This window comes from Sinohyriopsis cumingii, chromosome 12, assembly GCF_028554795.1.
Source record: "Sinohyriopsis cumingii isolate HCF-2022 chromosome 12, ASM2855479v2, whole genome shotgun sequence".
In the NCBI taxonomy this organism is placed as follows: Eukaryota; Metazoa; Mollusca; class Bivalvia; order Unionida; family Unionidae; genus Sinohyriopsis; species Sinohyriopsis cumingii.
Window position 1 is genome coordinate 98,027,945 of NC_142972.1, and position 22,126 is coordinate 98,050,070.

The following is a 22,126-nucleotide window of genomic DNA, read 5'->3' on the forward strand; positions in this document are numbered from 1 at the left end:
ATCTGTATTCGATTTGGATCTGGGTTTCATATTAGAATTAGTGGAATTAGTCAGGGAACCAGACTAACTTTACATTAATACTTCAGATGTTTTAAACAACAAATTTTTTTCTTGCGTAGCGTCTGCATGATCAAACTGTTGATCATAGAATTTTTTAAAATGGCATCCAGTATGCAGTGCACATTGAAGACGAAATGGAAATTAAGCCTCTTAAAAATTGTTAATAATCAATACAGAGGAACAAAAAACGAACATTCAGATTCTTGTGAATAAAAGCTGGAAGGGATACAATTACATGTATTTGACATCACATGTCAATTTGAGATATGATTGTCATTTGAAATGGAGAAAACAAATACAAGACTTACGTCAAGTTTAGTCCTACCATGTAAGACATAGCACATGTTGTTTTTGTTTTAATACTATGTCTTACTATCCAAATAATGGCCTTGTATTGCGTGTTCCGATGTCATTGACATCAGAATGAGTAGTCAAACTTTCAGGAACATCTCACACACTTGGCAGCCTATATCGACACTCTTCCACTAATTTATGTGTAATTAATATACTTACTGTGCTCTCTTTATCCTGGTGGAATGAAAATATGATACTAGCAAATAGATGCATTTTCACGGTCAGTTAACATACATTTGAATTTGTTGCAATGCGATGGTAGCCTGGGTATGCCGAAGTAAGTTCTGTAGGTTCATGTTGGGGATATGTTTCTTGAACGAAACGAAACGTTGCTTACAATTCCAATAGGCATGATATATTTTTATTAGTTTTGTTAAAGAATAATATTTCAACTTAACCCGATTTCAGCATTCCTGGCTTTCATCGCTTTCCAACCAACTGAAATGTAGGCCAATGAAACTTGAAAACAGGTCCATTTCTTTTGTGAAAATTTCAATTTATTAGAGAAAAGACATGAGTAAGTAAAGTCTGACTAAAACATTATGGCTTTACTTTGTAGAAAAGCGTCATTATTTTAGTTGTCAGTTGTTTGAGATATTCCTGAAAATTTTACTTTCATAATGATGTTAGTTGACATCAAAACACACTACACAATGGCGTTAGTTAGGCTGTAAGATCTTGACGCCCACAACATAAATATCAGTGTTGAGGTCTTACATGTAGGACTAATGCTGAGTTGACAAATAGCAACAAACTATTGAGCTGCATAGGGTTTGGAAGTGAAGTTTGTGCTCCCGTACTAGTGGTAAATAAGGTCTACGTGTACTTTAAATTACAAACTTTTCAGTTGAATATAATGTTTACCATCGCTGCAGGTTTAGAATAATGAATATTTAAAGACATATTTACAGTTTTATAATAGCAGTTTATGAGATTTTGTTACACCTTACTGAAAACTAGTAAAACATATGGAAAAGGAGAGGAGGTTTAATAACCAATTGCTTCAACATTCACAAACAGGAAACTGCATCTTAACATCTGCATCAAAATAATTATAAGAAACATGAATAATTTGATTAGTTAGAGCATCTGCCTCGGATGCGGGACGTCGTGGGTTTGAACCCTGACCGAGACATAGCAAAGAAGCAAAGACTTAAAAATGGTGCTAGCAGCTGCCTCGCTTGGCACTTAGGAGCAAGAGGTTAGTGTTAGGACTTGTCGACCTGGTGTCAAGATAATACATACCTGCCAAGCCTTACAATTTTGCCGTCTTATGAAACTGACCCTTAAAATATGGACTTACGGAGTAAAAGTGAAAACTACGGAAAAAATGATTGTTGCCAAAAAATCGGGATAACTGATTCATCCATGTTTGATTTGCATCCAAGTTTCATATTAGAAATAGTGCAATTGGTCAGGGAACCAGGCTAACTTTACAGCAGAACATTAGATGCCTTAAATTGCATGAAGTTTTTCATCACAAGGTGTCTACATGGTCGGATTTTTGATTTTTGAATTGTTAAAAGTTGGCATGCAGCTATCGGTTCATGTTGAAGACAAAAGGAAAATAAGCCTCTTAAAAAGTGTTAATAATCAACATATAAGAATAAAAATGAATATTCAGATAATTGTGAATAAAAGCAGGAAAGGACACTATTGCGTTTATTGGACATCACAGGCCAGTTTGAGTATGTCTTATAGTGAGAGATATGATTGCCATCATCATCATCATGTGAAATCGAAACAAAATTCTAAGAATTACATCAAGTTGAGAGATAGCAACAAGCATTGAGCTGCATAGGGTTTGGAACTGAAGTTTGTGCAACTGTACTAGTGGTAAATAAGGTCTTCTTGTACTTTAATAACTTTCCAGTTGAACATAATGTTTACTGTTGCTCTATGTATCGAATAGACAACTTTTAAATATGTTTTCCAGCATTACATAGCAGTTAATCATATTTTGTTATACCTTACAGAAAACTGATCATATGTACGGGGGAAAAAACAGTTGCCTTACTGAGACAGTTTCATTAGGGTTGTCAGGTCTGGATAATGTGACTGGGTGAGACATGATGTTATATGTCTGCAGCATGATGCCCCAGTGCTAGACATTATAAACTGCCACACTGTATGCATCATCATGACATGGCTAGAAAATTGTTAAAGCTACATTAAAATTCCAAAACACATACACAATATTATGATCGGCTTGTTGACATATCTATGATTTATTGTTATTTATTGTTTTTTTTTAATCTTTTCCCATTACAGAAATAAGAAATACATGTGGAAACAATGAATACACGCTTAATGCCCTTTTTAAAAAAAAAAATTAATATCTGAGATTTTACACTTTTCCACGTTTTTTATTTCTGTAATAGGTTAAGTGTGATCAATTATGAACAATTATAAATAATCCGTTGTTAATGGAGCAAACATAATTGATTCTGTTGAGTACAATGCACCAACCTGATTGGCTTTTTGTGATGGAAACACACCCTTTCCAAGCTGAAATTGACAACATCTTTTAATGATAACCTATATTCTATAGCAGTCTTGATAATGGTCACTGCCTTGATTTCTGTGGACAGGTCTTCATTAGGGAGAGGCAGTTTAATTTTCTAAAGAAGGGGTCAATGCTTGAAAATGATTGCCTTGCTCAGATGTGTAGCATAATGAAAGATGTTATTTAATTTCTTATTTTACTTGAAACAAATGAAACTTCTGATGAAAGAAAAAACTTTTGGTCAGAAAGAACATTTTAGCCCTATCACTTAAATAATAAGTCCCATACAGTACACATGGAGTCAGAATTGAACTAGCTCAAAGGTGTGTATTATCAGCTTGAGACTGTGCTATTACTGCTTTATGACTGCGCACGTGGTTTGCATTTCAGAGTAAATTCAGTGTTATCTGTTTGTTTGGATTTGTTTTTGAAACAGAATAATTTTTCATTTGGAATTTAATTGTACATGTATCAGAGACTTACCTTTCCTTTATAACAGTAAGAAAAATGTATGCTGTTCAGAGTATGTTCAAGATGGTGCTCCTCTTCACTCTTGTCAGATCAGTGCGTAAGTTTGTACAGATTACTTTGAAAGAAGTAAAAGCATAAACTTAATGCAAAAGAAGTCCGTTTTTAAATATACATATACTGACTATAAAAGAGTTTTGATTTTTTTTTTGTTTTGTCCAAGTGTATGACTAAAATAAAGATGACTGATTATTCAAATGGTATCTGATTGTGAATCACTCTTGATGTCTTACTCTTTCCTTGAGAGGCTTCATTCAGTGGCTGTTTAAATGTCAATCATGTTGAACAGCCCCTCCAAGGTGGAGTTGCCATTCGAATGCCTGCCAAGTCACGATGTTGATTTCTCGGTGTTTATCCCTCTTATACTGAGCATTATCACTGAGTGAAGAATGTGGAATAAAAACAATCCTCTTGGCTGTACTGTACACTGCCATGTTGATGTAAAATTTAATCAATATCTGCATGCCACTGACTCTCAATGTGCAAGGTACATTTTTGCAAATGGAAATTTCTTTATATGTTAGTATCCATTTTATTCTACTAAACATTTATTTATTTTAGAGCTTTTTATTTTTTTTATTATATTTGTCTGACTGCATAATTGTTCGATATTTGTAGGTGCGAGTTGACTTTTTGAGTCATAAATACAGATACCTTAAATAACTCTAGTCATCAAATTATTTTATATAAAATAATTGAGTACTGTACTGGCATCAGAACTATTTCAGAAGCTTATTACTTTTTTGGGATTTAGTGCTTTTATTTTTCAAATGCAATCTAGTAAGTTTAAACTTTTTTTAAAAGTTATATACCTTGAATCTCAAAATATAGAGTGGATGTTAGAGCTAGCATCATGCTTTAGAACTTGTTCGCATACTCAGTTTTCTTTTGTGTACTTCACTTGTTTAAAATATTAAGTGACTTTCATGGTTGTATTTGGATTAATAGGTGAGTTTTGTTTGAATCAGTTGCTCTGCTTTTTCAGTGGAACTAAATAATCAATGATCTTTACAACTTAGGATAAGATGAAAGAATGTTTTCTCATTGAACATCTTATTTTCCATTTTTTCATACCAATAGTTAAACATGGTAAATCATTTTTAATAAAAGTTGGTGAGAGTCATATGGTGAGTGATCTTTTTATCCAGAAACAAAAAACATGCATTTCTTGTCATGTCTTAGTAAGCCAGTATTTTTTTCAGAATAAAGTAGTAATCATAACAGGAAGAAAATTTAATTTGTCTCCCTTTTGCCCTTTCTTTCACAGTAATTTGAAAACTTGTTAGTTAACTTGGATAACTTATTTAAAAGTCCTCTTAAATCATAAACCTTAAAGTCTGAGCACTAGCTACACATTGCATTATTTAATGCCCAGTCAGTAGGATAACAAGTAAGGTGCACAGAAATTGCTAACCTTATGGTTGGTCAGGATATTGTAAGGATGTAACACCCTCCGGTTACTCCATTAAGTCATTCCCAATTCACTCCCATGGAGCTAGAATTGCTGTGGTCGCAGGAAACTCCACAATCCAACATCTTAACCACACTTCAACTTTCTGTTTCAATCACACATCATTTGAACTTGTCCAAAGCTCACTCATAACAGAGACAAAGGCAGTTAAATTTTCCTGCCTCTACTACCCTTCTCCTAGTTGAGAAAACAAGCTGACTTAATCTCTCTTTTCAGAGTGGTCTAAAGCACTCACCGTTATGGATCATTGCCATCTCTCCTCTGTCTGCATGGGTTCGAGTCTCAGGCTGGGCTAACGTGGGTACGTGAGAAGGCTTGCCAGTAGCTTCTCATGGGTTCGTGGTTCTTCCCGGGGTTTTGCAGGGTTCTTCCTCCACCATTAATACCGGCCGCCATGTATAGCCTATCTTGTGCTGAAAAATGGCGTTAAACCCTACAACAACAACAACAACAACTTTCTTGGATTGGTACTATTTGTACCCTGTAGGTTTCTAAAATGGGAGTACACTTGTGCAATACAAATATTGAAGAAAATGAAATAGCATCATTGGACATAATGATGAAGAAATAAAAATAAAAAATCAGCAAGCAAAAAGGATCTCATAAATTGTTTGCATTTGGTACTTCAGTAAATGTACAGATGGATTCAGTATGCCAAAGATATACCATTACTTCCAGTTATTTGTCAGTCACGAATTCCACATGTCACTAAAAAGTTGAATTATCTCCTTTTATCTGTCTGGATTTGTCCTGTGCACTGAAAGCATATTAGTACCGTAGAGAAAAGGAAAGATGTAGTACCACACTTAGCTAATATGGTGACTGTAAAAGAGTTGACCACTCATGTGTCTTAAAAAGTGAACACATTGGATATAGTTAGTAAGATTTTCTTTGCCTTCATTGAGAAATCTGTAGAAATTGAGTAATATTCGTACTCAGCTGCAAATACTGTTCTTAAAGTTTAAATTTAGTGCATGCTTCAGGTTTTATTTTCTCTACATGAAGAGCAGTTGTCTTGCCAACATTTTGCATGTGCCAAGTGCCTTTCATGCATAATTTACCTTCATTGTGAATGGGAACAGTGATCATGTACTTTATTTTAGAGATGGTCTAATATAAAGCAATACACTCAATAGTTTCCATGGACAGCATTATAATGAGGGAATACTGTATCATGTACTTCATTATAAGGCAGTCTCACTATAAGACAGTATACTTTATACATACCCTTTTAATCTTACATTCTTGATCCAGTGTTCATTTAAGCAGTTCAGTCTATTTCTGTATCATACACCCAAGTTCTGTTATGTAGGTTTCTTCTTTAACATCCATGCTGAGACATTTTTAGACATGGTGAATTGAACTTTTTATAAATATCAATTCATTTTGAATTATATGCATATAGCAAAGCTAAAACTATTTAGAAAGTGAAAGAGAGGGGTTATGTAATGAATAAAACATTTGTGACTTGTTCTCATTCAGGAAAGAAATCATTTGATATGGCTTAGTAATACATCTCACCCAGTGCCATATCAAATTCTTTCAGTATGCAGCTATGAAATACTCAAAGTTTGACTATACTGTAAGGGACTAGCCATTTAATTTATAGGGCTAAATTGTTCTTTCGGACTGGAGTATTTTATATTCTTTCCTTCATTACTAGATACAAGTTTTTTCAGGTAAATCAAGGAATGGGATAGTGTCTTTTTTATAATACAAATCAGAACAAGACAATTGTTTTCAAGTATTTACCCTTCCCTTCCTTAGAAACTTAAATGGTCTCTCTCTATTAAAATCTTGATTTCAGCGGATGTTCAGCAGAAATAAACTCATTGACCATAGTATACAGAGTTACAGAATGTTAGCATCAGAAGATGATGACAATTTCACCTTGGGAAAGGTGCATTTCTAACACACGAAACCATCCAGTTTGGTGCATTATACATTACAGTTCATATTATGGTCCCATCATTAACAATGGAGGTTTGGTAAATGTTCCTAATTAATCTGACCTCTACATATTGCTGAAATGGACAATTGTCAAAACTTAGCTCTTCAGAGATTTTAATTTCCAACAAATGTATGGCATTCTGCATGGATGTCTTTGCATGTATCGTACGGTATGTTAATGTGAATTTGTGTTTCTGGTAACTATCAAAACTTGTGTGATATTGTTTCACTTCATTCTGGTATTAATGCAGTTCTCTTTAGAAAATCATTTGTTCTCATTCTTGTTTCTGCAGGGAGTGTAATAGCTCTTTCATATCATAATTAACAAAGTATATTGTACAAAACTGCAGCAGAAATATGGAAATGAATATATTTGTACATTCTGGTAACATAGTATTGAGAAACAATAATAAGATTAATTGCATAAAATGTACTTGAAATAGATATATTAGTGGTTTCATTAGTTTTTCTTTCATTTTAATTGGAGGATTCTGCAGGATCTATACCAGTATTGCAATTCGGGATAAATTTATGGACCAAACTCAATTTCATCATCTAATTTATACTACTACACACAAAATGTGATCAGTGTTATCCAAAAAATTGTTTCCACTCTGATTGATTCATTATTGTATTATACATTGATTCAAACAATCACCGAAAAATAAAACTTTATTGCTTTATGGCTAAAGGAAATGATAAAGTAAATGGTTTCACTGCTATTGATAGGTCTTGTTTGCATGAAGTTATTGCATCATGTTAGAAAAATGTTAATTTGACATCTGCCATTGTATCCACAAAGGGGTGGGGGTGGAGCAATAATAGGCATCCACATCTTTGTGTAGAGAGAGTTCTACAGGTACATACAGCCGTTAACATGTGAGAGAGAGAGAGCAGGACATATGGAATTAAGCCCTTGTCTTACTTGTATTGATTGCAAATGACTTCTTTTCTCTCTCTCTCTCTCTCTCCATCACACATAAATAAAATATGGAATCCAAAATGACTACTGTGCAAATTATCGTAATCAATTGCACTTATTGCATAAAACATTGTTGTACATGCTTTGGTAACAGTTGAAGTATTTCTTGATTGCAAAATTTCTTCAGTTAGCGGCCTCATTTTCCACACCTTCCCAAAAAGACATTTCTGTCATTAAAGTTTTTCATGATTCTGAGAAGAAATTTTCACCAATGTTAGGTTCAGAAACGAGGCCGACATGATTATTAATGCTTACTAAACTGTACTTTTTATGCATGGCATGTTGACATTTTTAAACATTCTTCCGATATAAATTTTTAAAAATTTTACCAATTACAAATTATAAAAAGTGCAATTTGGCAAAGTTCACAGAGTGGTAAGAATATTAATACCATACTATACATTATATAGTCATGGAGTAAAAGGAATGAATAAGTATTTCTGCTTGAAAATATTGATTTATAGTTCTGATTTATAGTATAAAAAGGGACACGATGCCATCCCTTGCTTTACTTGAACAAACTTATCTTGTGATGAATGAAAGAATAAAAAATACCCCAGCTGGAAAGAACCATTTAGCCCCATAAATTAAATGGCTAGTCCCTTATAGCAGTCAGAATTGAACTAGTAACTAGTGGTGTACATATATATTCAGTCTCTTAAATAGGCCATTACTGCTTGAGGAATAAACATGTGGTTTGCATTTAAGTGTAAATTAAATGTTTTCTCATTTGTTGCTTGTATTTTTAAACAGAAGCTGCTGTTATCTGGAATTAAATTGCCCATACTTCTGAGGATTACTTTTCATGTTTAACAGCAGGATAAATTTATTCTGATCAACATAAATTCAACAAGGTCTTGTTAAGCCGGTGCATATAGTAAAAGCATTAGCTTATTGCAAATGATAACAATAATAATGACTTTATTTAAAGAGGGTAACATTATGTCATCCAGAATTGCCCTACCCAACAGAATCAAGAAATATTTACCTATGGAAACCCGCAATCTATACTACAAGTCATATATTCTTCCAACAATGGATTATTGTTCAGATGTATGTGGAAACTGCTAAATCTGAGCTTGACAGGATTTATGAACTTCCGAAACAAGCAGCACCCGTAATTTTAGATGCATCTATTGATCATCCCTCAAAAGCATTATTTACAGAACTCAAATGGTTCACAATATATGACAGGATATATTTCCACAAGGCAGTTCTTTTATGTAAATGTCTGCATGGAACTGCACCATAGTATCTTCAGGACTTATTCAGGCCTTTGTCAACACAATACCAGTTGAGATCAATATCACATGGAAACCTTCTAATACCAAAACCAAGAACAGAGCAATTTAAAAAGATCTTCCAATACTCTGGTACAGTTCTGTGGAACAAGCTTCCACTGCATGTAAAATCTGCTGAAAATATTAGAGTATTTAAGAAGAGATATCATGAGCATGTTTGTATTTGTAATAGATAATGGAATTTAGTATTTTAATACTAAACATGTTAAAATAAACTGTAATTATTGCTATCTTCATATAATGTGTATTGTTATACTCTCCTTAATAGGGCCTCAAGGGAGAATAGTCCTTGACTAATGAGTCGCCCTCTATAGATAAAACATTATTATTATTATTAGTTAAGAACTAATCTACATTGAGGCCCTCATACAAAGGAATTTGTTTATTTTAGCTGCATCTCTGAAGCAACTGGATATATTGGGTCTGGAAGAAGGAAATAGAGTGGGCATTTCTAATCTTAACCTGGAATACTATTCCAGAGTATTGGAAACATTTTTTAAATAATTCCTTATTTGGTTTGGGAATTTTATACTGTTTGGTAGACATGGACCACAGGTGGGGAGTATTACCATCTAGCCTATACTGGAATAGTGATTGTAAATATTCAGGAGCACTATTATTGGATATCCTGTACATTAATTTGGCTTTTCTCAAGTGGATTCGGTCTTTAATAGTAATGTTTTTAACTTACCAGCTAAATTTTCCTTGCTTTCTTTCTGGATTGATATTAGCCCAAATGCTCTTTTTGAAGATGTGCCAGCTTTGCTATGTTTTTATCATTTGAATTGCCCCATACTGTATTACAGTAGTCTAAATAGGGCTGTATGTAACTGTTATAAAATAGTTTTATGTGCCTCTCAGGGAGAACATGTCTTATCCTACTGAGAAGCCGTAAACTTGAATTGACTTTTTCCACAGAAGTATGGACAGTTAAATTCCAGATAACAGCAGCTTCTGTTCAAAAATAAAAGCAACAAAAAAGAAAAGACTTAATTTACACTTAATGAAGTTGATCAACATACAAGACTTTGGAAATTATATTTTATTGTCCATATATATGATTGAAATAAAGATAACTGGTTCTAGAAATGTTAAATGATTGTAGATCACCCCTCATGTCTTGGTCTTTCTATGGGTGCACATGGCATTTGGGGTTTTGAAAAATCATGTCAGCTGTACTGGAGTAAACATCAGGCTAATAATTTGGTCTTAAAAAAGATAAACTGCATCCACAAAATGTATGAAATGTATCTTTTCATGATTAATATGTATGCTTAAATACTTGTGTCTAGATGCGGACAGTTCAGGAGAGAAAGTAGTACTGTTAGAATAGGAACTCATGTTTAAAATTTGGACTTGGCCTCCTGACTGTAATTTCTTCCATAACCTGCAAAAAAATCAATTCAGCCTATTTTCAAACTGTATGTGAAACATAGTTTAATTCCTGAACTTATTTGCTTTTCAGCCAGTATTGTTGAAGATGAGATGGGGCGGCCAATAATACAATATAAACAGAAGAGGTAATATAATTATTTTTTTTAATAAAACAAAACATACTTAGTGCAAGTCAGACAATGATAGTCACATAAAACTTTTAATTTAAGGTGTGTTCTGACATTAATATCAACATTGTCTTTTATGTCAAAATTTAGTATTTTGTATTTAGTTACACTTGTTGGAACTCTGACCCACAGTATCTTCTAGCTTCGGTGAGAGGGTAACTGACTGAATAATAACGTACAACTATAGAACTGAATATATATATTACTTTATTCCTATCTCCATATAAGAGACTTTTTTTTAAGTGTTTGTGTTGAGTAGAGTATGAACAATATTGTTTGTTACAGACTTTTTGTGTTGTTTAAAAATAGCAATTTTTAATGTAAATAATTGGACTCAGGGTGAAAAGAATGAAATGGCTCAAATATATATAAATAAGAAGGATGCAGTCAAACCAAATTACAATTTGCTATTCATGGTGTTAAAAAAAAGTTATTTTGTGTTCTTTTATGAAACCTTTGATATTATCAGATTGGTAAAAGGAATGGTAAACGAAAAAAGCAGAAACAGTTTCCTTGCAGTGACTAAGAAAGCTTTTGAGTCTGGCTGTCATTTATGTGAAGTATGTCTTTTTTATTGCTTATATATTGTCAAGTTTCTGTTTTGCAATCATTGATTTATATCATTATTATGATTATTTTATTCTCTATGCAAATGACTTTGGTGCACTCTTCATCAGGATTGTATGTACGAAATCCATAGAGACAGGTTCAAATGCTGCTAATGGTTGCCGCTCAAATTCTGTATCCCAACTGTATGGTGACGATGAGTCAGTTGAAATTGTGGTGTCAAGCTTATCTCTAATGGTTTGTACTTTGTCGCGGAAGAAATGTGCAAACATATCCGGAAGGTCGACTGTAGAGAAGGTAGTTGGAAGTGGTTAGATTTGTTCCTTGACATTAGCTTGTTAGTAATCTCGAAGAGCTCTTTGCAGCTGGAACTTTCCATGATCTTAGTAGTATAGTGGGCTGATTTCGCTGCATGGACTATATTTGTGACATTCTTCTTAGTGGCTTCATAGATTTGCTTATGAATAGTGAGTCTGGTGGAAAGCCAAAGCCTCTCAGCTTTACGGCGGTCGCAAAGGATTTTCATAATGTGATCAGGATTTATTTAAAACCCAATGTATTGAACGATGGATGGCATCGTATATACTTCGAGCATATTCTTTGACTGGTTCCCCGCTTTGTTTGTTCCTTGCCTTGCGCTCCTCTATTCGTATAGCTGAGTGCAACGCAGGGTACATTCTAAACAATGAACTAGACTAGCATAGGCAATGTTATGACAGAGTAGCTTCCCCTAATCTTGTGAGCTTTCGCGCAATTTCCATCGAGCTCAGCAAGATGTCTTCTAGATGTTTAATCTCAATGCATGTTGCACTAGAAAGTGATCTCCAGATTAAAACGCCATGCACTAAAAGTCATTAATGAAGAAAGTGAAAGAAGCAGAACACAAAAGAGTAACTGTGGATCTAACTTTAATGAAAAATGGAGAAAATAATGCCCTTGACTGGAATACGGTATTCATACATTAGGATTACCGGTGTGACTTATGATCTTGTGATTGCAAAGACTGCAAAAGTTAATAATCCTTTCTTGACAGGGTTTTAGAATTTTAGAAAATCTGCCCTCGTTCGCTACAAGATATCTGGAGAACCCAAGACATTCTTTCACAACAAAGAAATCAGTAAACTTGCAGAGACAAATGCGTTATTTGGATTACAAAGTCAGCATGTCATTGCAGATTTTATTGGTTTTTAACTTTTCTGCAATAAAAGGTAGATCTTAAAGTTCAAGTGTAACTTATTAGAAAGAAAATGAATCATTATCCTCCTTGATATTTGGATAATTATGTTCTAGGACAAAGTACAATGGAACCGATGATAGTACACATTTTATGAAATACAGTAATTTGACTGCTATTTTGTTCAAAAGATTTATTTGGCTTTTTGTATTAGCTTGTATGTAATGTATTGAGCTATAATATTGCTTCATACTGATTATAAGGAGACTGTTAAAAGTACGACTTTAAAAGAAAAATGAACTAATAAAATTATTCTTTGAATGGACAATGCATTTGTTTGTTAATTGTTCATGTTGATTTGTTTGTATGTTTAGAGGGAGAGAGAGAGTATGTTGTGGAAGTTGCAATATCCTATTTCAAGCTGAAAAGTAAGAGTCATATGAAAATTTGTCAGTACATTTTTGACCCCCACATTTTTTATTTGATCCCCAGTTCTGACAACAAGGTTTTTTTTTAACCCTCAATTGTACACCCCTGGGGGATACACTGTAAAAACTTTTGACTACATTTTAAAACTTTCATATTTGTTACCTTTATTGTTTATTTTATGTACCTTTTACATATCTGCTTCTATTTTATCTTGTATTTTGTCTTTACATTTTTAGGAATCATTTATCTTCCTAAAATTACTGTTCTATATTTTATTCTTACACATTTCCAACTTTACTTGTAGTTAGTAATAAAGTACTGTTCATAGGTAGCATAAAACACTTCATCATACATTAGTATGAGATTGAGTCTTTTACAAATGGAGAGATCAACAGACAGAGGGTATTGTAATATATCACCCCACTGCAGCATATGGATAAATATGTGACCAGTACGATACCTTAAATATGAAATTGTATTGACAAATATTATTATTTCAGAGTGGTAACAAGGGATGTCTCACAGGCAAACAAGATTGTATGCCCAACAACTGATAATGGTATCAAAGACAGTTTAGAGGCCTTCTATCAACATATTGATTTCTTAAAAACTAAGATTCCACCAAGCGGAGTTGGCCTAAATAAAATACAGGTAAAGGAAGATGAAAGTTGTTTATTTTTCACCTATGGTGGAGAGTTAGTTTGCATTTGTGGCATACGTGTGAAAATTCCATTAGTTACCCCATTAAAAATGATAATAAGCAGTATTTATTTTATGTCAGGCTCTCATTTATAACAATTATTTACTTGCAGCAGTTCAGATGTTGAAATAATGTTGGGTAGTGGAAACTAGAAAACTTGGAGGAAACAACTGACCTTGATGGGGAATCACTTTTATTTCATTCCTTTATATTTTACCACACATTATAATGTTGTCTTTGTAGACATTGCTTAATAGTAAGACTACCTTATAATGAAGTACATTATACTTGTACAGTACTCCCTCATTATAATGCTATCCATGGGGGCCACAGGGTCTGTCACCTTACAGTGATGAAATACTACCACTTAATGACTGGAATATATAATCATACTTCCCTAATAATGAGGGATTCCATGCAGGATAGTGCATTCATTGAGACTAGATGATGTCATTGTGCTGATGGTGTCATAAATATTTTTAATGCCTCTTATGGTTTTAGATGTGAAAGAAAAAATGTCTAGCCTATCAACAATAGCTCCTATTATGACTTTTTAAATGTACCATGTTCATATATTTCTAAAGCCACTTGTATTTCCAGATTAATTATGTGCCATATTTGTTAACACTATCTCCTGTGAGAACTGAGAAAAAAAGAATCACTTGAATTATATGGAAATTTCATGCCAGGGGATCAGAATTTGAGAGTATTTAATTTGTTTCTGCCTTCAGATTTCCTATTCCACACCAGCGCATGTACTAAAATCTATTAATCTTGCACATGTTAAAACTGTGGATTGGATCTATGCCCAGAGTGGTACAAAGCCATTGTGTTACTTCCATGCCTTCCAGGCCTATTAATCCAGATGAATACAAAAATATTTGTACCAGATTAGTCAATAATTTATTATATTTCTAACAAAAGACTATATTGAATAAAGGCGGTTTTCTGTCCTCATTTTAATGAAAAATTCATATTGGTAACTCTTTATCTCAGTATGTTATTTTTTTGACACAAAATAAAACGCTTCTTCATTCACTATGTTACATATTTCTATTTCAAACCACAAAATGGTATTTGAACATTGGCTGTTGTTGGAAATTGCAGAATAAATGCAGCATTTAGCAAATTCATACTCTAGACAAGATATAAGCTCAATGTTGCTCCACAAAATATTTCAGCAGACCTAGGGGCCCCAAGTGGCCCAGTGGTCTAAAGCGCTTACCATTACAGATCACTGCCATCTCACCTCTGTCTGCGTGGGTTCGAGTCCAAGGCTCGGCTAGCGTGGGTACGTGGGAAAGCCTGCCAGTAGCTTCTCGTTGGTCGGTGGTTCTTCCCTGGGTTTTCCAGGGTTCTTCCTCCACCATTAATACTGGCCACCATGTATAGCCTATCTTGTGCTGAAAAATGGCGTTAAACCCTAGAATAACAACAACAACATCAGCAGATCTATTTATTTCTTGTCAGGAAAACTTGTCTTTCAAAATATCACCTTGTTGGAAAGTTGTGTTGGTACCTAAAAGCTTAAAATTCACAAGTTTTACTATGTGGCATTGACATTTTGTTGATATCACACTTTACCATGGTCTCCACTTTACATAAAGAAATATAGTGGCAATTTCTGCTGCATTTTATTTTATTCCTACCAGGATTGTACTCTAAATATTCTTTTTCATTTCTGAATTTTGATTTGGCTGATTTTACGGCATAATTGTTTTTTTTAAATTAGTGTGAATCCTGTGATCTCATATCCTAGAATAGACCTGTAAGAGTTGGAATTTACTTGTACTATAGATACAAAACAACTATGGCGCTGTTGGTGACAACTGCCTTAAAACTTTAAATGTTAACAGTATCTTGCTATATAACATATCGTTTCTCATTTTTGCAAGTTTTTAAGTGAGTTAGTAAAACAATAAAACCTTGTGTGTACAGAGTTAAACCAAGTATCAGATAAGTAACAAGTAAAATCCTGGTCTATTACTTAAAAGGTTTAATAAATTCTTGGCCTGAAAACTCGGCCACTACTAGTTTTGGAAGGAGAAAGATATACACAACCGCTCTGGTGGCCTAGTGGTTAGAGTGTCCGCCTCGGATGCGGGAGGTCATGGGTTCGATCCCAGGCCAAGTCATACCAAAGACTTACACAAATGGTACTAACAGCTGACTCGCATGGCGGTCAGCATTAAGAGGTTAGTGTTAGGACTGGTCGGCCTGGTGTCAGGATAATGTGACTGGCTAGGACATCATGCTACATGTCTGCAGCATGATGCCCCAGTGCTAGACATCACTATAAACTGCCACACTGCAGACATCGTAGCGATATGACTGAAAAATTATTAAAGCCACATCAAAAATCCAAATCACACACAAATCACACACACACACAGAAAGATATACATGGTATAACTCTATTACTGAAACCTTTGGCATCATTGTGAATTCACTATCATACACATATTTGTTATCCGTGCTGGGAATTTGCACCACATGCAGATGTTGTTATTAGCTAATGGAATTTGTTGAATGTGTCATATAACTACTTTTGGATTACTCCCAAAAAAGAATGGAATTATGAATGACTTCATTAACTGAATTAAGGGGTAGCATGTTTTAATTCTAAATTGAATATTTGAATCCTAACATCTAGATTTTTTCAAAGAACAGGCTTATGTCAGATAGCTTTTTTTCATTTCCAAACTTTAGTTAGATTGGTAATGGCAGATAAATATGATATAATAGCAGCATTTAATAGTACGTCAGCACAGTAGTGACACTATGGTCCCTAAGAAATGTAAAGTTCAGAAAATTTTAAAATAAAGACGTAGACATTTAGAGGATGAATTATGAAGTGGCTAGTTTATAATGAACTGTGAATGCTAATTCAAATTCCTGTGATTGCATCATAAAACAGTGCAAGTTATGAAATGAGTAATTTTAGTCTTAAGTTTTGCATTTGCTTTTTATCTTTGATACTAATTTAAACCCCCCAAAATACTTTGTGGTAAACACAAATATTTATATCTGGTTTGGTATCATATTAATGTACAAACCAATATGCAGAAACAAAAGTTGTAAAACTGTAGAGACTATTTTCTTTTTGTTTTAAAAGAAGCTAATGAAAGTTGGCATTCATTTTCAAGATTGAGGAGACAGAACATTATGTTACCTTGTGAAAGTGTGTGTTTGTATGTGTACATTTCCACAAAAATAAGGAACAAATTATCAGGTGTGTTGTGTCTTATTTTTTCAATGAAGCTTAGAACAGTTTCATGTTAACTTTAAGTTAGATTTATTAATCATGGTTTTTTAGGGTTTATCTTTTGTTTTTGTTTTAAAGAAGTTAAAACCTTTTCTTATTCAACTTGATACCAGAGAAATAATAAAACTACATACTTGTAAATTCAGTGTGAATAGTTTATGTATAGATTGTGTAAATGAGAAATACATGGAAAAGGTGAAAAATGTGTGTATCTTTGATATTTTTTGACACAGTTTCCATGGCAACTAGCACATGAACACAAAACTTAGATTAGAACCCAAATCGAATCACTTCATGCTTGTAACGTACATAGTATGAAGAAAATTGGAGCAGGATCAGAAAACAGCCTTTATTCAATATTGACCTTTGAAAATAATCCACAGATTAGAGAATATACCCCTAAAATAAATTTTTAATTTGGTACAGTGATCCATTGCTTTAGGGTCCCTTATTATCAAGCTGTCCATCTTATAATATGACTTTTCTACATTTCTTGTTTAGATTATCTTCTCTTCCTGTCGAGTTCTTTTCAATCCCTCTCTCTATTCTCTTTCCTTGCCTGATGATTTATGTATACATAGATCTTGTGTTGCCATTATTCATTCTTTTGTTTGTTCAGTGCATTTTTAATCTGTATGCATTGTATTAACTGTATGCATTGCTTTGCAATTGTTAAATCAAGAAAGTTCTGTTCTGTTTATATTATATATAAAGTACAATTATTTTATGTAATCAGTTCTTGTATTGCCAAGGTGCATTCAGTTATTTATTCAGTGCATTGCTTATGCATTATATATTTTATTGACTGTGCTTTTTGTCAAACCAGTAATACTCTGTTCTGGTCATATCATTGATGACAATTATTTTTGTTTTATGCATAAAGTTAGAGCAAACATACCTCAGTATAATGTTCCCTCACATATAAGATTAGTCTCGTGCTTGAATGACATTATAAAGAAGGGTACAACATGTAAGTCTGTAACAATCAGCAAACAGTTTAAAAGCTTTTTGTTGCAGTGGTCTCTCTTGAGAGACTTTTTCTGCAAGTCAATGAACATCTGACACTCTGGAGCAAAAATGTTATTTGTTTATGGGGATCCTTTATATAAAAGTTTCATACTGAAGAAAATGGATTAAAAGTTGCCACTCATGAAGAGAAACTGTTGTACTATGTGTGAAGATGTTCACTAAGGCAATATTTGTAAAGCCTGCCTTGGTGGAAGTATTTTTTAGTAGATTAAGTTTAGTGTAGAAGATTTTGACTTTATTGAAATAAAAGGTAGGCTCTGCAGAAAGGGAGGTTTTTATACTGCATTCATACTGTGGTGACAAAATCATAAAAGCTGTTGAAACAGAATGGATTGTTTGTTTTCGTCAGGTCTGTCCAGTTTGGGGTAGGTACAGAGAGGGTCCTGAATTTGAAAGAACTCCAGTGATGTTGGATTCACGGCCAAATAGTGCTGTTTCTGTCATTAGAGACCTGACAACAGGAATGAAAAGTGCCGAAAAAAAAGTAAGTCTTCTAAAAAAAGTAAGTCTTCTAAAAAGAGCATATGATATTTTACTGACTTTCAGAAGAATTACATTGCTATCCGTGTATTCAACACATTAATTCATGTGTAAAAACAACGTTAAAGATCTTTTTTCCATTCCATAAATTTAAACCCTTGAAAATAATTAAAATTTTAATTTTACAGTGTGACCCCGCTATAACACGATGGTTGGGGTCTATAGAACCTGACCATGTTATAGACTGAAGTTTATTATAATCAACCAAGTCAGCTGAAGAAAATGATGCATTTACTTAAAATATGGGTAGGTGTGTGTAATCAAAGTGGGTGCAAAGATATGTGCTTTTGGTTAAATAAAGACTGTAGTCAGAAAAACACTTGTATACTGACTACTTACATTTGTGTAGTATAATCCATAATCTGTTAAGTATCTTACATGTATATAATAAATCCATGAATTTGAGTATAGATCACGTTATAAACTTCATGTATGACTCACATCCCATTAGAAAATACAAATAACACATGTATATAAACAAATGGTAGTCCTCATTTTGATCTATATCGCTAAACAATTCCCACCACTTGTCGAAAGTAGCACAAGGCTATAGTTGTTTACATGCTACATGTACATGCACTTAAATTGGCCCAGATTTGGTCAGCTGGAGACAGCTATCATCATGCCAAAGCTACCCAGGGGATGAGGCTATTCATAGGGAAGTGAAAACATGTGAACAAATTAACACGTTTAACAAACATCATTTCAAGATAAACTTCAATTAATTTGATGGCCAGATACCTGTTTTCAAAAGATTGGAAATTTATTTGCATTTTATAACACCATTGGTAGCAACCATAAGCATAATTTTTTTCCCTTTAAAAATAAAATTTTCATGGCACAATAAACGTGTTCCAGTCGCTTTGGAAATGCAACAGTCCATTTGATTATATTGCTTTTATTTAAGTTTATGCATTATTGCACTGGACATTTTATATCAGTGCACCAGTAATTACATTTTTACTTTGCCTTGAAATTGTAATTACCTAACTCATTAAAATGGGATCCCAGTATGACAACACAATAAACAACTATACGGTTTGATTCAGTGCTCGCAATTAGTCCTCTGAACATATTTACATAATGGTGCCACTGCATGTACATTGTAGGTTTGAACAAATGCTAAATGAAGTACATCCCTTGAAGTCAAATCATTGGCACCACTGCACTAAACTTTAATGATATCTCCAAAATACAATAATGAAGTTTCAGAAATAATGCTTCGAAAATTATGCTAATACTTTAAAAGCTGAGTTGTAGTTTGCTTTGATGTAAGTGATCTAACACCATATCTGTAAACTCTTACACTGGGAGAATAAATAAAAAAAATCCTGACTTTTGGGTTCGCTCCATGCCTACCTCCCACTTTCATAATATCTCCTGATTTTTGCAGAGAATTCCCGATTATTACATTATGTTTTAGATTTTCTTTTCTCCTAAAAAAGAAAAGTCCTAATTAAATAGATGTATCATATGCAATCCATAGAAGTAATATTCTTTTTGTATCATCTGTGAATATTGTGGTGACAAAATAATTATTTTACTAGAAAGAATTCACTTCTTCACTAAATAGAATGTTGAGTTTAAACATTATTCATGTAAATTTATGTTTTTGTTTTCTTTCCCCTCTACAACAATTTGAAATATATTTAAAAAATAAACTGGAACAAAACATAAACCACAGCAATAAAATTGTTGACAGTTAATTTCAATCCCAAGAATGATCACTATGAATGCTGTAATTCCATATGATATAGTGACATTCCCACAAAGAAACTTACACGAGTGAACACCTGGCATTTTTATACCGTATATAGGAACGTTAATTACTATTGCTAAATTAAAAGAAGGAATGAAAATACATACTTTGCAGCATATATGTCTCAAAATAATTTAGAATGCATAATTTATAGTAAACAATACTAAATGCCTTACGAGTTGACAATTAGGGAATAAGATATATGAAGGGAAAATAGTTGCCACATGTATGGTACTGTGAGGCTGCCTATTTATGTACCTTTAGTTTAAACCAACAAGGTCTCTGCATTTTTTCTGACAGAAAAAAAAGCAGAGTCCTACTTGTTGGTCTACCTTTAGTTCAACAGAATTGGGAATCCTTTATTTGCCAATCAGTTGCTGGTGCTTGCATAACACACATTAGTGTAAACATGGTTTCTTTGAATTATGACTGAAGGCTGGTCATTTTCACAAAATAGTTGCATCGATAAGGATTAACCTTTAATTAGTCGCGCTGGCTTTAAGACTAAGCTTTAGCTATTGTGCAGTTTGGCCACAGCTGACCAGAATATGAAAATAGGGCATGTCCTGGGGGAAAATAAGGCATGTCACATTGAGAAACAGCACGTCCTTTGTGAATTTCATGCATATTGGACCCGGAAGATTGATCAGTATTTAGTGAAAAAAATGCTTTAAAAATGCAACAAAAAAACTCCAGATTTTAGGTCCCAATCTCTGTTTTTTTTATTCAGTCTCCCTATTTGGCTTTTGAAAAATTGACAGGTATGCTTTACAGAACTTCGGTAATCATGCTAATATTATTGAATGAAAGGAGATTACACATCAATGTACTGGTATAGATTCTGGTCAAAATTCCCTCTTAACACAAGCCAGTTTCAGGGTTTTAATGATTAACTGGCCTGTATTAGTGTCGCAAAAAGAAAGACAAATCCTCCAACTATCAACAGTGGAGATGCCGAAACATCAAGCTTTCTGTTGTGTGTAAAGTTATGATGTTATTCAGCTAAAACACAAAACTAAAATAGATTGATGATGATCTTAGTTGATTATAATGAGAATTTTAGCCTTGTTGTTACCACTCTTTGTGAACATGTAAGTTATGCTGGTTATGTGCCTTGAACAATTAAATGTGTGTACCTTCTCATAAATATTACCTCATTTTGTAAGATCACTTATATCATTGAAAATGAGTAACCTGTGAGCACATGATTCATCGTAAAAGAAATAAAAGAAACAACTATTAAGGACTAGCTGAAATGTTATCTGGAAGAATGCAATTTGGTTGAAACAATAAAGCAAAATATGCATCTAATATGTTTGGGAATGGCAGGGGTGATGGGCAAAACTGTATTTGGGAATGGCAGGGGTGACGGGCAAAACTGTGTTTGGGAATGGCAGGGGTGACGGGCAAATCTATGTTTGGGAATGGCAGGGGTGACGGGCAAAACTATGTTTGGGAATGGCAGGGGTGACAGGGGTGACGGGCAAAACTATGTTTGGGAATGGCAGGGGTGACGGGCAAAACTATGTTTGGGAATGGCAGGGGTGACGGGCAAAACTATGTTTGGGAATGGCAGGGGTGACGGGCAGAACTATGTTTGGGAATGGCAGGGATGACGGGCAAAACTATGTTTGGAAATGGCAGGGGTGACGGGCAAAACTATTTTTGGGAATGGCAGGGGTGACGGGCAAAACTATGTTCGGGAATAAATAGGATTTAAGAGCCGCTATGCACGCTTTGCACTGTGTAAATGTTGTACATTATAGTTCAGCCTGGTCTCCTGGGTAAACTCAACTGGCCAGTGAATTATGAAGTCTGTATTTTACCTTTATTTAATTTTGTATTGGAGAAACCAGAAAATATGCACATGCAAAATCAATCATAGTACTTTATAACAGTTTAATATGTGTCGGGTAACCGAAAATGATTTCTATTAGTATGCATATGTC